General features: G+C 42.3%; 1 long non-coding RNA gene across 2 annotated transcripts in view; it reads left to right on the forward strand.

The window, feature by feature from the left end:
- The window catches only part of LOC310836824, a 57,595-nt gene that overhangs the window by 14,414 nt on the left and 29,672 nt on the right, over positions 1-13,509 (forward strand). The window contains exons 3-4 of one of the 2 annotated variants that reach the window (XR_014560233.1): positions 5,486-5,589; positions 9,283-9,456. This is a non-coding gene — a long non-coding RNA (uncharacterized lncRNA). Of the gene's footprint in view, positions 1-5,485; positions 5,590-9,282; positions 9,457-13,509 lie in introns of those variants that run through there. The other variant, XR_014560232.1, reaches the window with a different exon arrangement.

Here is a 13,509-nt window from a genome sequence, read left to right on the forward strand (position 1 = left end):
ATTTATTTATTTTGTGTCCTGCCCTTATGCTGTAGATTTCAGAGTGGTTCACAACATAAAAGTACAAGATAAAAAACACAAAAATCATAATAAAACCAGAAAAAAACACCTACAAACCAATAACCCCTTCCCTAGACTCATTAGAAGGGTCACTGCTATGGGGACTGCTATGAAGAGTGCCCATGCTTTAGAATTTACCACTATGTTGCAAAGTAGCATATTAAAATGGTGTGTGTTGGTTTTACTGACCATTAATTTTTATTTCTTTTTGGTTACAGTGGTACCTCGGGTTGAGTACTTAATTTGTTCTGGAGGTCTGTTCTTAACCTGAAACTGTTCTTAACCTGAAGCACCACTTTAGCTAATGAGGCCTCCCGCTGCCGCCGCGCCGCTGGAGCACGATTTCTGTTCTCATCCTGAAGCAAAGTTCTTAACCCGAGGTACGATTTCTGGGTTTTCTGTAACCTGAAGCGTATGTAACCTGAAGCGTATGTAACCCGAGGTACCACTGTAATTCTATATTCTGCTATTTTTGATTATGTTAAATGTTTTATATTTGTTATATATTTTCAGTTCTGTAAATCACCCTGGATGATGATGATTTATTTTTAAAAAATAATATCACCACCACCACCAACAAGACCCCTTACTTGGACAACCTGCTTGAGTGTGTAGCAACTGCATTTCAACTACTCTTTGATGAGGCTGATTTTCTTGATCTCTTTCACTTGGACTTTAGACCTTGTTTTGGCACACTCTTTGTGCATCCTGATGGGTGACTTACCCTGGAATACCAACAGGGGCAATATGACTCTGTGATTTCTCTAAGATCTCTCAGCAGCTTTCAGGGCTATCAACCCTTCTGGATTGTATTTTTAAAGTACTGTGCATGGAGGTCCTGTTTCTGTCCAGATGATCAATTTGAGAAACTATTGTTGAGAGACCACTGCTCAACAACTTGGGATTTATGATTTTGGGGGGATGGGGTCCTATAGGGTTCAATTGTGTCCCTTATGCTTTGTAACACCTGCATAAAACCATGGTGTAAAGTCATCTGGAGATTGGGAGTGAGGTATCATCAATATTCATTTCAGTTTTCCAAGTGTGGAGTAAGTTCTGGGGAAATAAAACAGGCACCCCTATAAAAAGTACAATATAAGAAATATGGACATAATGAGTATTCAATTTACATTGTTGTACGCCACTTTGATACATTTTGTGAAAAGCAATATATAAATCTTTAAATAAACAAATTCCATAAATTGGATTGAAATAGTTCTACCCATTAAAGACTGGTAATCAGACAGTCCCCAATATGTGCTTGAAGTGTCTTAATAGTGAACTTACGTCTCCAACATTGCCCACAATTTAAATGATATATTTTACTCATTCTAAAACGGTATTAGAGCATGTTGGATTTCACAATTGTTTCTTTAGTTTTTGCATAAATCACAGTTACAGAAGAATATTTCCATATCCTTTCCCAGGTCTTATCAGTAATGCTACTTGCTATGCAGATCAGGGTCACCAACTATTTAGAAGCATGCAGTTTTGGACTTTGGAATGTGTGTTGTGGGGATGGCCACCCCTTCTGGTCTCATTTATCCCCCCCCCCCAGCCCCACCAGAGAAAGAGAGAAAGTGTGTGTGCACAGCTTTTTCAAGAAGGCTAGGTAAAAATTATACCCAGTAGAATTAATATCAGACATAGAGTTGAAAGAGGAAGTAGGAAAGAGGACTGCTGTAATTTCCTCTTTCAGCCCTATACTTCACAAGAGAGGAGAAAGTTACCGCTCTCACTACCTCATGACCAAGGGAACATGGAGGTGGTGGGGACTTAGTGGCTTCATGGGCACCAGGGGAAGACATGAGGGCAACATTACACCAACAATTGTCATGCTGGTGACTGCTGATGTAGATTCTTCTCCCTTCCCTTTTTTAAAAAAGTAAAAATTCATTCAGTTGAGTAGCAACTATTTGTACAATTCACTCACTAGAGCTTTCTGGATCTTGATATTACTCCCCCCATTAGAAAAACAGGAGTCCTACATGCAGGCATGCTGAAGTGGAAGGGGAAAAGAGGTCAGATGGGTTGTGAGTCTTGTAAACTGTAGAGACTAAAACAGTATGGAAAAAGACCAGGTTTTGTTGTCGTTTATGTCATTTAAAAAAGAGAACAAGGCCACACTCCATACCTAAACAAAACTCCACAGGGATAAAGGACTGCAGATGTGCTCTGTCATCATGGTGAATGTTGGCAGCAGAGAGTATCACACAGGTGCACATCCATATCCTTTGGGAGTTGGCAGTTAGACTGAAGAGATGCCAGCCCCCTTCTGCCTGCTTCCATTCAGCCTTGAGTCCAAGGGTAGAGGGAGTATATGCACCCTTAGAAATGCCTTGACTCAGTTCTTCTTCCATATGATTCTCTAAGCTGAAAGTCTGCTTCCTTCCCTATAGACCAGTGGTGGCGAACATTTGGCACGCATGCCAGAGGCGGCACTCAGAGCCCTCTCTGTGGGCACACGTGCCATCGCCAAAGCAGGGCCGTTGCTGGGGGTTGGCAAAGTGGCCGGCCACTTCCCCCTCATGCTGCTGCGTGCGGGAAACGCTCCCTAGAGCATGCGCTGCCCACAGCATCGTCGGGGGGAGTTGCGCACCCACCAACCAGCTGGCACGGGTCTTTGGGAGAGAGAGAGAGAGAGAGAGAGAGAGAGAGAGAGCGTACGCAAAGGGACACGCTTGCGATTTGCTCACCACACCTCCTGATCTGGGCTGGGAGGGAGGAGCGCCGCCCCTGGTCTAGGCGGACAGTGCTCTCCGTCTCCTCGGGGCTCCTAAAAGATGTGAGCAAGAGATTCTCTGCGGCGATAGTGCAGGTGATTGGTGGCTGTGTCAAGGGCTGTTTTTGATTGGCTGCCATTGTGGCAATTGGGCGGTTGATTTGCGGCTGCTGGCAGCGAGTGTGGAGATGATTGGTATCTTCCGCGACTTGTGCGATTGTAAGCATCTGTGTAGCTGGTGAGCAATTTTCGGCAACCCCCCCAAAAGCTCAACAACTTTGGAAACCCTCCCCCCCCCCAACAGCTGAACAATTCTGGGCAATCCCCCCACACACTCAAAAGCTCTTAGTATACCAGTGACCAAAATTGTGGAATCTTCTGGAAAAAGTATATATCCAAGGTTTGATGGCTCATAACACTACTTTTTTTGGAGTAATACCAGTGATTTTTTTCTGTGGGGATGCAGGGAGGTGTATATTCCCTTAACAAAATATCTGGTTTCCTCTTAGAGATTCTACCCTCATCTACACAGGACCACAGGTTTGGAAGGGATGCATGGACACCATCCATACTGACTCCCCCCCCCCAAAAAAAAAACCCCTTATAAGACTGGAACACTGCTCATGCACCTGCGTGGAAGTTTCGGATTTCGGCAAGTCCCTGCTGAGGCACTCAGAAAACCTGGCAGTGCCACTCAGGGCATGGGATGTGGAAATCTGTGAGCAACAAGAAAGTTCTTCAACAATGTAGTAGATTTTGTTCTCACCCTAATCCTTCATGGTTTAGTCTACTCTGTGCCATAGAAGTGAAGGGAAAGGCGGAGGCATTTAAAAGGGCAACCATACAATGGCTTTCATTCAGATGCTGAGAGAGTTAACTCTGCCCCTTAAGCAGTTAATGCATAAACCATTTTAATGCTATACTAATTGTTTCACATCAGAGGGTAAGACATAAATTATAACCCATTGGGCTTTAATTGCATGTTCTTACATTGTTGCTAATTATCCTTTATTCCTGAAAAAGAGAACTTTAGAATGTTTAATTTTGGATTCCAAGAAATAAAAGGTACTTCCAAAGAGGTTACTCTTATCAGATGTGTGCTGCATCTACATTTGAATATTTTCAGGAAATTTCAGTCCATTCTCAAACTAGGACTTTGCTTGCCTTGACCTCAGTGCTGAATTTTTCAAAATATACGGTGTTAAGAGTTTGCAATGAAACTATATTCAACGTATAGAATCCTTTTCTTGTCCTGTGATCCTAGCTGTTTGTATGTGGGGATGGCTTCAGATACTCAGTGCTGCGGGGCATACTCTTAGAAATGCTCTTCACATTTCCTGCTCCAGGGACAAATGTAACTTCTGCATGGTCTGAAGGCAAGACTGCTTTGCCTTCAGACCATGCAGAAGTTACATGGGTGGGTGGTGTGGAGCTTTGCAGGGCATCCATGTACAACACAATGTGTGATCTGGAACAGAGGAGATGGCAACTGTTAATCCTTCAAAGGTCCTAAGGAGTCTCATCTGGTCACTGCCAGCTCAGCCTCTTCCAGGTAGTCTTTGGATCAGGGGTAGGCAACCTAAGGCCCGGGGGCCGGATCCAGCCCAATCGCCTTCTCAATCCAGCCTGTGGATGGTCCGGGAATCAGCATGTTTTTACATGAGTAGAATGTGTCCTTTTATTTAAAATGCATCTCTGGGTTATTTGTGGGGCATAGGAATTCGTTCATATTATTTTTCAAAATATAGTCCGGCCCACCACATGGCCTGAGGGACAGTGGAATAGCCCACGGCTGAAAAAGGTTGCTGACAACTGCTCTGGATCATTGTTTGCTGCCGGATCTTCTGAGTAGACCCTTCCTCCTAAGTAGACCCTTGGTGATCTAGCGTAGAGTGACTGAATCAACTTTCAAAAATGAAGGATCCTAAAAAGGTATAATGTGACTTGGGAATTCAAAGATATTTTGGTTAAATTAATATTATTTAGTTTTGCTTGGTAAGTAACATTTGTGTAAAATTGCATAGAAAGCATTAAAAATGATTGCCAGGCACTTGCTATTGTTATTAGCATTAGCATTAACATCTGACATTTTCAGAAGCTAAGATTTAAATTATTTGGTTTTTTAAAAGCATTTTATGTGCTTCTTAATCTAAATGTTGTCCAGTCACAAAAATAACAGCGCGGCTGATGGTCAGGAATGATGGGAGCTGTAGTCTAACAGCTCCTGGAGGGGCCACAGGTTCCCTATCATTGATACAGACAACATGCACAACTTGTGATACATTTGGGACAGAAGGAAAACAACAAATCAATTCTAATAGAAGGGGATAAAAGCTCAAATATTAACACCCCCATTCAAATAAGCATCCCCAGAAATATGCCAAACAACTCCTGGTAAAAACTGTCAAAAGGCAGTAAGTTGAGCTGCAAAGGTCTGACAGCAGTGCTCTCCCCCCCCCCCCTTTCTTTTTTCTTTTTTCTTATGGTGAAAGAGCCTCTTTCTCCAATGAAAGGAACATAATCACTCTTCAAGGGTGAGGCATTTAATTTATTCCACAGGGATTCGTTTCAATCCTTTTCGAAAGCTAATCTCTGCTTTGAATTCCTGGTGTTTGCCATTGAGGAAGGGCACACGTAAGAGCCTGCTCAAACCTCCCTTCCCCTTTAAAGCCATGTCTGAAAAAGATTATTTTCCTCCTGCAGCTCCATTTTCGATTTGGTCTGAGTCAAATCGCTGGATGACCCTGGGAATAGTTGGCTTCACTGACAGAGCTTTTCCTGAGTCTGCTGACATCCTTTCTGATGTGGTAAATAAGTCATAGGAACCATAAAAACCAAGGGCTTGGTTTTTTGTTTTGTTTTTCTGCTTTAACACATGGGCCACATTTAGAGTTCATCTCAATCCAGGGGAAAATTTAAGCTTAGAACACGGACAACCTTTTTTAAAAAATCCACCCTGATCTGCCCCTGGGATATCCCATTTGCCCTCCCCATCATTGAGGCAAGAACAGTGGAGGGGCAACAGTGGCCCCTACACTTGTTGGGAGGGGGCTTCAGATGGTGGACTACTCTCTCTGCCCACAGACTTCAAAATCCTATGTCCTCTGGGGTTCCCTTTTAGGATTGCACTCAAAGCATGCATAGAATACTTTATTGTTTCAGGACGGCACATATTCACAAGAACATTAAAAGAGTTCTACTGGATCAGGCCACAGACCCATTTACTCCAGCTTCCTTTTCTCACAGTGGCCAACCAGATATCTATGGAAAGCCCTGATGCTGGCTTGAGTGCAACAGTACTCTCCCCGTGTGTGATTCCTAGCAACTGGTATTCACTGGTTTCCAATAGTAGAGATAGAACATAACCGCCATGGCTAGTAGCCATTGATAGCCACATCCTCCATGAATTTGCCTAATCCTCTTTTAAAGCTATCCATGTTGGTGGCCATTCCCAACTATGAATTCCTTAGTTTAAATATGTGTGTTATGTGGTGAAGTACTTTCGTTTTGTCCTGATTCTTCCAACATTCAGCTTTGTGGAATGGCTCAAAGTTCTAGATTTATGGAAGAAAAACTATCCACTTTCTCTAAACCATGCATTTATTTCCCTTTATCATGCACCACCCCTTATTTGCCTTTTTTTTCTCTCCACCACCACTATTTTCCAATATAACAAAACTGCAACAACAAGAACTGAGTCTAAATGCATGATACAATTACCACTGGGTGCATTACATTAACTGTGCAATATTATTTCAGACAGACTCTTTGTTTTTTAAAAAATAACACTCCAATTAATAACAAATCAAATCTTGCCACACATAATACAAATAATAAAGCCAACTATGAATTCCAAATTATATAATTTAAAGGGACTTCCCATGTTCTGGCTGGTCAGGAGAAAATCTCATAATCATAAAGTATCATAAATCCGATATCCGATCTTATCCTTTATCTTATCATAACAGTCACTGGTATGCGACTTTCAATCGTATTTAACAAATCCATATGTATATTAGCATGCAAGAGGGATTTTATTTATTCTTCCTGTTGTTTTCATCTGATGTTTCTGGTGCAGTCCCCCTTAGAGGTCCCTTTTCATTCCACGATCTTATCTTCCACAAGCTTCCAGGACTCTGAGCTGTCTTCCAGCTTTCCTTTGTCTATCAAAATTTAAAACACAACAATCCTTCAAATCTTTTACTGAACTGGTGTTTTTCAAATCCTAATAAGGGTCTTCCATAGGGGGCAAAGCCATAAGGTACATTTCACAGTTAGTAATTGTTTGGTTCCTCTACAATCCAAGCTTTGCTCCCCCTGGGCCCTAGGGGAAGCTTGCAAAGATCAAAGATTCACCTTCACTTTGATATTAATCCATATACGACAAGAATCCATGCAAGCAAATGTAGTTTCTTATGTGAAATATTTCCCAGTTGTAATCCATTGGTTGTGTTCAACCCCTGTAGAGAGGCCCTTTCTTTTTCTAATGCACCACCATTTACGCCATTTTATCGTTCCAAGCCGAAAGTATATCTACTCATGTTTTTGTACAAAGTCCTTTCATATCTTGCCAGTTCCAATTAGAGCCCTCCACAGAGGGCCATACCATAAAGCATCAAATTCACAAGTTTTTGTACAGTTCCTCTTGCATTCCGTTTAGTTAATTAAATATTTCTTAGTGAGGCTTGCCAAGTCATGAAGTAATAAGTATAGAAAAGAAACAGATGCTCACCTCACATAAATCGTAGCAAAATTACGAAAATCCTTTCCAGATCAGAACCTTAACACTTCTTTCCAGAGCCTGTTTCAGGGTCCGAATTCAATTATTTTTTAAGGAACAGGAATACTCTCTCTCATGGTGCCAGCAATGGAGAGTTTCCAATTTGTGCAGTGCTAAACACCCAGCATCCCTGCCCCTGCATTCCATTGTAGTGAGCAGCAGATGAGAAGTCCCCCCCCCTGCCCTGGGGGGTTGCCAGGGATAATTACCCCCATATTATTCCTAAAAAATTGCATGACTGGAGTCCGGTGCTATGGGAAAGCTGCCAAACGCCATGGTGATCGCACCAGAAGCCATTTCAGACACACTCTTAAGCACATTACTAGTTAATATAGCTCCTGCACTGATGGGTTTGGGTTGTCAGTGAGAGAATTTTTATTTCCATCCCTTATATATGAGAAAAAGGAAAACCAGGTTTCATCTAAAGTGTCTCTCTTTGCAATACCTTTTATCATCCTTCTATGTCTATTGAGGTGTTCAGAGATAACCACAACCCACTCATTGCTGAACCATATTTCTAGTGGCTGTTCAGCCTCGGATTTCCAAAAACATGCCAGCAGGTGGCTGCCATCAGGGAAAAAATGAGTCTATGCCAGATATTGAAATCTGGGTTTTTATTTAGTGAAAGTAGGACTAGTGCTAGAGATAAGTTGCTTGCCCTCCAAGTGTCCCTATTTTCCAGGGACATCTCTGATTTAGAGAAGCTGTCTGGGTTTCTGATTTGATCCCGAAATCTCCCACTTTTCCTTAGGATGCCGCCATTTTCATTGGAGAAAATAGTAAAATTATCATTATGGAATGGGACGTCTCTATTTTCCTTGGATAAATGTTGGAGGGTATGAAGTTTTTAGTGATCTTGGAAATGGTGTCAGAAACAGTGGTCCAAAACATTCACAACTTTGTAAACAGATAAACAACTACACAACTTTCTGAAGACATCTAAAGGCAGCCCTGTATAGTTTTTAATGGTTTAATGGTTGATATTTCATTGTGTTTTTATATTATGTTGAAAGCCACCCCAAGTGGCTGGGGCAACCCAGTCAGATGGGTGGGGTATAAGCCGGGCTTTCCCCCCCAGCCAAATGAAATACCGTATTTACTTGAATCTAATGCTCATCTTTTTTGGCCAAATTACGTTGGAAAAATTAAGGTGTTCATTAGATTTGATGGCACATTTACATTTGCCAGCAAATACTTTTTTTGGTTTCAAGGTTCTGAAAATTGAGTTGCACATTAGATTCGATGGCACGTTAGTCTTGAGTAAATATGGTAGATAAAATCCATTTTCTGCTGCTTCTTCATTAGAAAAGAGAATTCTGGATTTTGAGTAATTTGTGACTCGGTGGAAAGCATTCAGCTGGTTGACTAGAAAGAATGAGCTTCTTTTGGGTTCTGTAGCATTAGAAGTATCATCTGCAAAGGGATCAGATGATGCCTTTAATAGAAGAATCTTCTCACAGTCAATTGCCTGGCACCTATATCACCACTGCAAATAACAACAGTGACAAGGAGCAGTCATGACACATGCCTCTAAGAAGGTTGATTAGAGGGGCCTTAAAACCATTAACCACACTGCCTGTTCTGGTTTTCAAGCAGGACAGAATCCATCAAAGGCTGCTGTTGCTGCTGTTTTTGCTGTTTTTGCAGCCATTTTCTTAGTTTTGTTCTTTTCTCCTTTTTTTCCTCTCCCCCTCCCCCCCGCGCCTTCTTCCCTCTTCAGGATCAGTGTCCTCTCCTCTGTCTTCTGCTCCTCTGTGTATTTATCTCCTTTTGGCTGAAGCTGTAACTGGTCCATTTTTTTATTTATTTTTTGCTTCAAGGTGGGTGACTGCAGCTTTAGTTCTTCCTTCATGTGTTATCAGCAGTTTGAAGAGGTAACCCCATCTATATTTGATTCCAGCTTCTCTGAGTGCAGCAGTGAATTCATGGAACACACATCTGTATTGCAAAGTTACAGGCTGTAGTGGGTCTTCAGGATCTCCAGAAGTCCCTCCCCAACAATGGGAGTCAGTGACTGAAGTGTAGGTGGGTTCCCACAAAGCTAGACACAGTGATAACAGCAAGAACCTTTATTGAACTAACAGAACTGGACAATAACAGCAAAGCAACTGCTTATGTACATTTCTGAAGGCCTGGGCCACTCCCACTCTCAATGTGATTGGCTGTCTAAACTCCCAAGCTGCAGATCATAACTTAGAGTTTAAAAACCAATGGCAGTGGCCCAAATCCTGAAATGTTCTGTGATTGCATTTTATGTATTGAATTAGAACACGGGGGCCTCAGAATCCTTAGTCCAGATTCAAGCTCAGGCAAACACAGGCCACTGAATATATATCAATAACCGCCACATCATCAGAGATAATTCTAATGGCTGGCTTCTAAAGGGTGCAATGTGAGCTACAAAATGAGCTTTTTTCACTGCCCACACTGCCACATAGTAGGCAGTTTTCCGTAGGCTTCAGAATGAGACCTGCACCACCTGCACTCCAGTTCTCATCCAGCCTGCTTCATAGTCTGGAGCACCTCAAAGTACCAAAGAGCCTCTCAAGCTCCAAAACACCGGCAAGGATGCCCAGGGCAGGAATGATCATGTCTGTTTCATCTTGCTATTCCACGGCAAGGGCTTCAACAGGATCACCAGTGCAACTAGAAAATCCCTCAGGACATTCAGGGACATATCAAATAGGGCAGGCCATACCTCCCTTCAGAGCGGCACTGCCATTGTCAGTCGAAACTTAACCAGATAATGGTTTGGCCATTGTACTCCTTCTATCTTCAGTAAATCCCTCATATCACTTTGGGCAAAGATCACATCCAGAGTTTGCCCTGCCTCCTGTGTTGGACTGATGGTAAAGTGAGAGAGACCTGTGGTTGTTATGGAGGTCATGAAGTCTTGAGCTGGCCCATCAGCAGCCTCCACATGGAGATGGAAATCACCCAAGATTATCATTTTATGGTCCTCCAACAATATTCCAGAGACTACCTTGGTCAGCCTGGTTAGAGATGCAACAGAGTGATCAATAGACCAGTAGCATCACTGATCTGTCTTCTGGCCCAACACCAGTGAAAGACACTCTAAGCCTTTCTCAAGGTCAAGAGGCTTCCTGATCAAGGAGATGGTGTCCCTGCAGACAATAGCAATTCACTTGTTGAATCTCTTTTTGAAAACAGTCAAAGTGTTTATTATCTTGTGGCGATCGGAGACAAATACTTATGCCGCCATTTAGCTCCTCAGCTAGCTCATTTGCCTTTTCTTTCTCTTCTAAAAGCCTCAAGTGGTATAGCCTGGAGGTAGTTCCAACCCTTTGTTTTTATGTATCTGAGAAGGAAAGATTAAACAATTTAAAAAGGGATATGGGGACATATTTTTGCATGTTGTGGACAAATTATGGTTATATATTATGTACTCTGGGCCCATCACTAACATGAGGGTTCTCAGAACCCTGTAAGGTGGAGAGCTTTAAAAGCTCTTTCTGCAGTAGGTCTTCCCTACTCTTCATTTATTTATAACTTTCCTCCACCCATGGTAAGCTGCAGTCACGTAAGTATAGTGAGTGTAAGTTGTGGGCCCGCCATATACTCAAGATAAACTTTATTAAGGACTCCATCACAAGGCATGGTCTCCTCCACTATACAGTGGTACCTCAGGTTACAAACGCTTCGGGTTACAAACACTTTGGCTTACATACTCCGCTAACCCGGAAGTAGTACCTCGGGTTGAGAATTTTGCCCCAGGATGAGAACAGAAATTGCGCACCAGCGACAGCAGGAAGCCCCATCAGCGAAAGCACACCTCAGGTTAAGAACAGTTTTGGGTTAAGAATGGACCTCCAGAATGAATTAAGTTCGTAACCAGAAGTACAACTGCACACTGAATAGGATTTGTTCCACTTTCTGATTTTCTTTTAGTCTGTTAAGATTTCACCTTGAGAAGTTAATAACAAATACTTCTTCTTCTTTGGTGATCACTCGTAGCCGAGTAAGATTGTCTTCATAAACACGTTTTAACAATAAGTCTGGAAGTGACTGTGGAGGCCAATTCTGGATCCACATGTCTTTCCATAGTGGGGACATTGGTTTCTGGGCAGGAGTTGATCTCGGTGTGGACTTGCCAAGCGTGCCTTCCTCTTAGGATATTTCTCCCTTGTGTCCAGAGTTCAAGTGTCTTCAAAGCCCATGACACCTTTGGTAAAGGCTCTTCTCCAATTGGAGCACTCGCAGGCAAGTGTTTCCCAATTGTTGGTGTTTATACTACATTTTTAAAAATTTGCCTTGAGACCTCTTTTGTTGACCACCAGCATTAAGCTTTCCATTTTTAAGTTCGGAATAGAGTAGTTGCTTTGGAAGACTCTCATCCACACAACATGACCAGTCCAACGAAGTTGAAGAATCATTGCTTCAACACTGGTGATCTGTGCTTCTTCCAGTACACTGGTATTAGTTCGCCTGTCTTCCCAAGTGATGTGTAATTTTTTTTGGAAACACTGTTGATGGAATCTTTCAAGGAGCTGGAGAGGGCGTTTATAAGTGGTCCATGTTTCACAAGCATACAGTAAGGTTGGTAATACAATAGCTTTGTAAACAAGCATTTTGGTTTCCCTGTGAATGTCCTGCTCCTCAAACACTCTGCACTCCAATTGGGAGAAAGCCGCACTCGCAGAGCTCAGGCGATGCTGGATTTTGGCATCAATGTAAGCCCTTGTGGAAAGATAACTGCCAGGTAGGAGAAGTGATCAAAATTTTCCAACGTTACACCATTGAGTTGGATTTGTGGTGCTACTGAGGAGTTATTTTGTACTTGTTGGTGCAGCACTTTGATTTTTGGGATATTGAGCAATAGGCCAAGCTTTTTGTAAGCTTCTGCAAAGATATTTAGGATGGTTTGGAAGTCATCCTCTGAGTGTGCACGCACTACGTTGTCATCATCATACTAAAGAGCTATGACAGAAGTTACGGTAACCTTACTCTTTGCTTTCAGCCTGCTCAGATTAAAGAGCTTTCCATCTGTTCGATATATGATTTCTACTCTGGTGGGGAGTTTCCCTTCGACAAAGTGTAGGATTATGGCAATGAAAATAATGAATAGAGTTGGGGCAGTAACCAACCCTGTTTAATACCTGATCCCACTGCAAATGGTTCACTTTGAGAGCCATTGTTATCTGCAATTGTTGCTGTCATATTATCATGGAGGAGCCAAATGATGTTCACAAATATATCTGGGCAGCCAGTTTTCAGAAGGACAGTCCACAGGGCATTACAATTTACAGTGTTGGAATCTTAGGTCAATAAACGCCATATACAGGGTTGGTTTTGCTCTCTGCATTTTTCTTAAAGCTGTTGAGTGGTGAAAATCATGTCCACTGTCCCCCTAGAAGGTCAAAAACCATTTGGGGATTCAGGAAGGGTCACCCCTGATATTGTTAAGAGACGGTTTGCTAAGATTGTTGCAAGAATTTTGCTGGCCACAGCTAATAGAGAGATGCCTCAATAGTTTTCTGCAATCAGTTCTGTCACCTTTTTTAAAGAGATTGATAATTTTGGCATCCCTAAAGTCTGCTGGGATCTCCTCTCTTTCCCAGATTTTTTCAATGAGCTTGTGAAGTTGTGTAAGTTCAATTCCAACCACTTTGAAGACTTTGCCAGGTATCCCATCAGATCCACTGGCTTTGTTGTTTTTCATTTGGTTAATAGCTGTACACAATTCTCCCAGATTTGGAGATACTGCAAGCTCATCTCTAACTTGTTTTTTGTAGAATTTGTGAGAAGACCTCAGCAGCTACAGGGGAGTTGCGGTTAAAGAGATGGTGGTAATGTTCTTTCCAATGCAGTGCAATAGCTTCTTTATCTTTTAGAAGCATGCTACTGTCTGCTGAGCAGAGGGCATACGCCATGATTTATTGGCCCATAGGTGGTCTTTGTGGCTTTAAAGAAACTCTGTGCATCATGA

Source organism: Podarcis gaigeae (assembly GCF_964106915.1).
Source record: "Podarcis gaigeae genome assembly, chromosome: Z".
NCBI lineage: Eukaryota > Metazoa > Chordata > Lepidosauria > Squamata > Lacertidae > Podarcis > Podarcis gaigeae.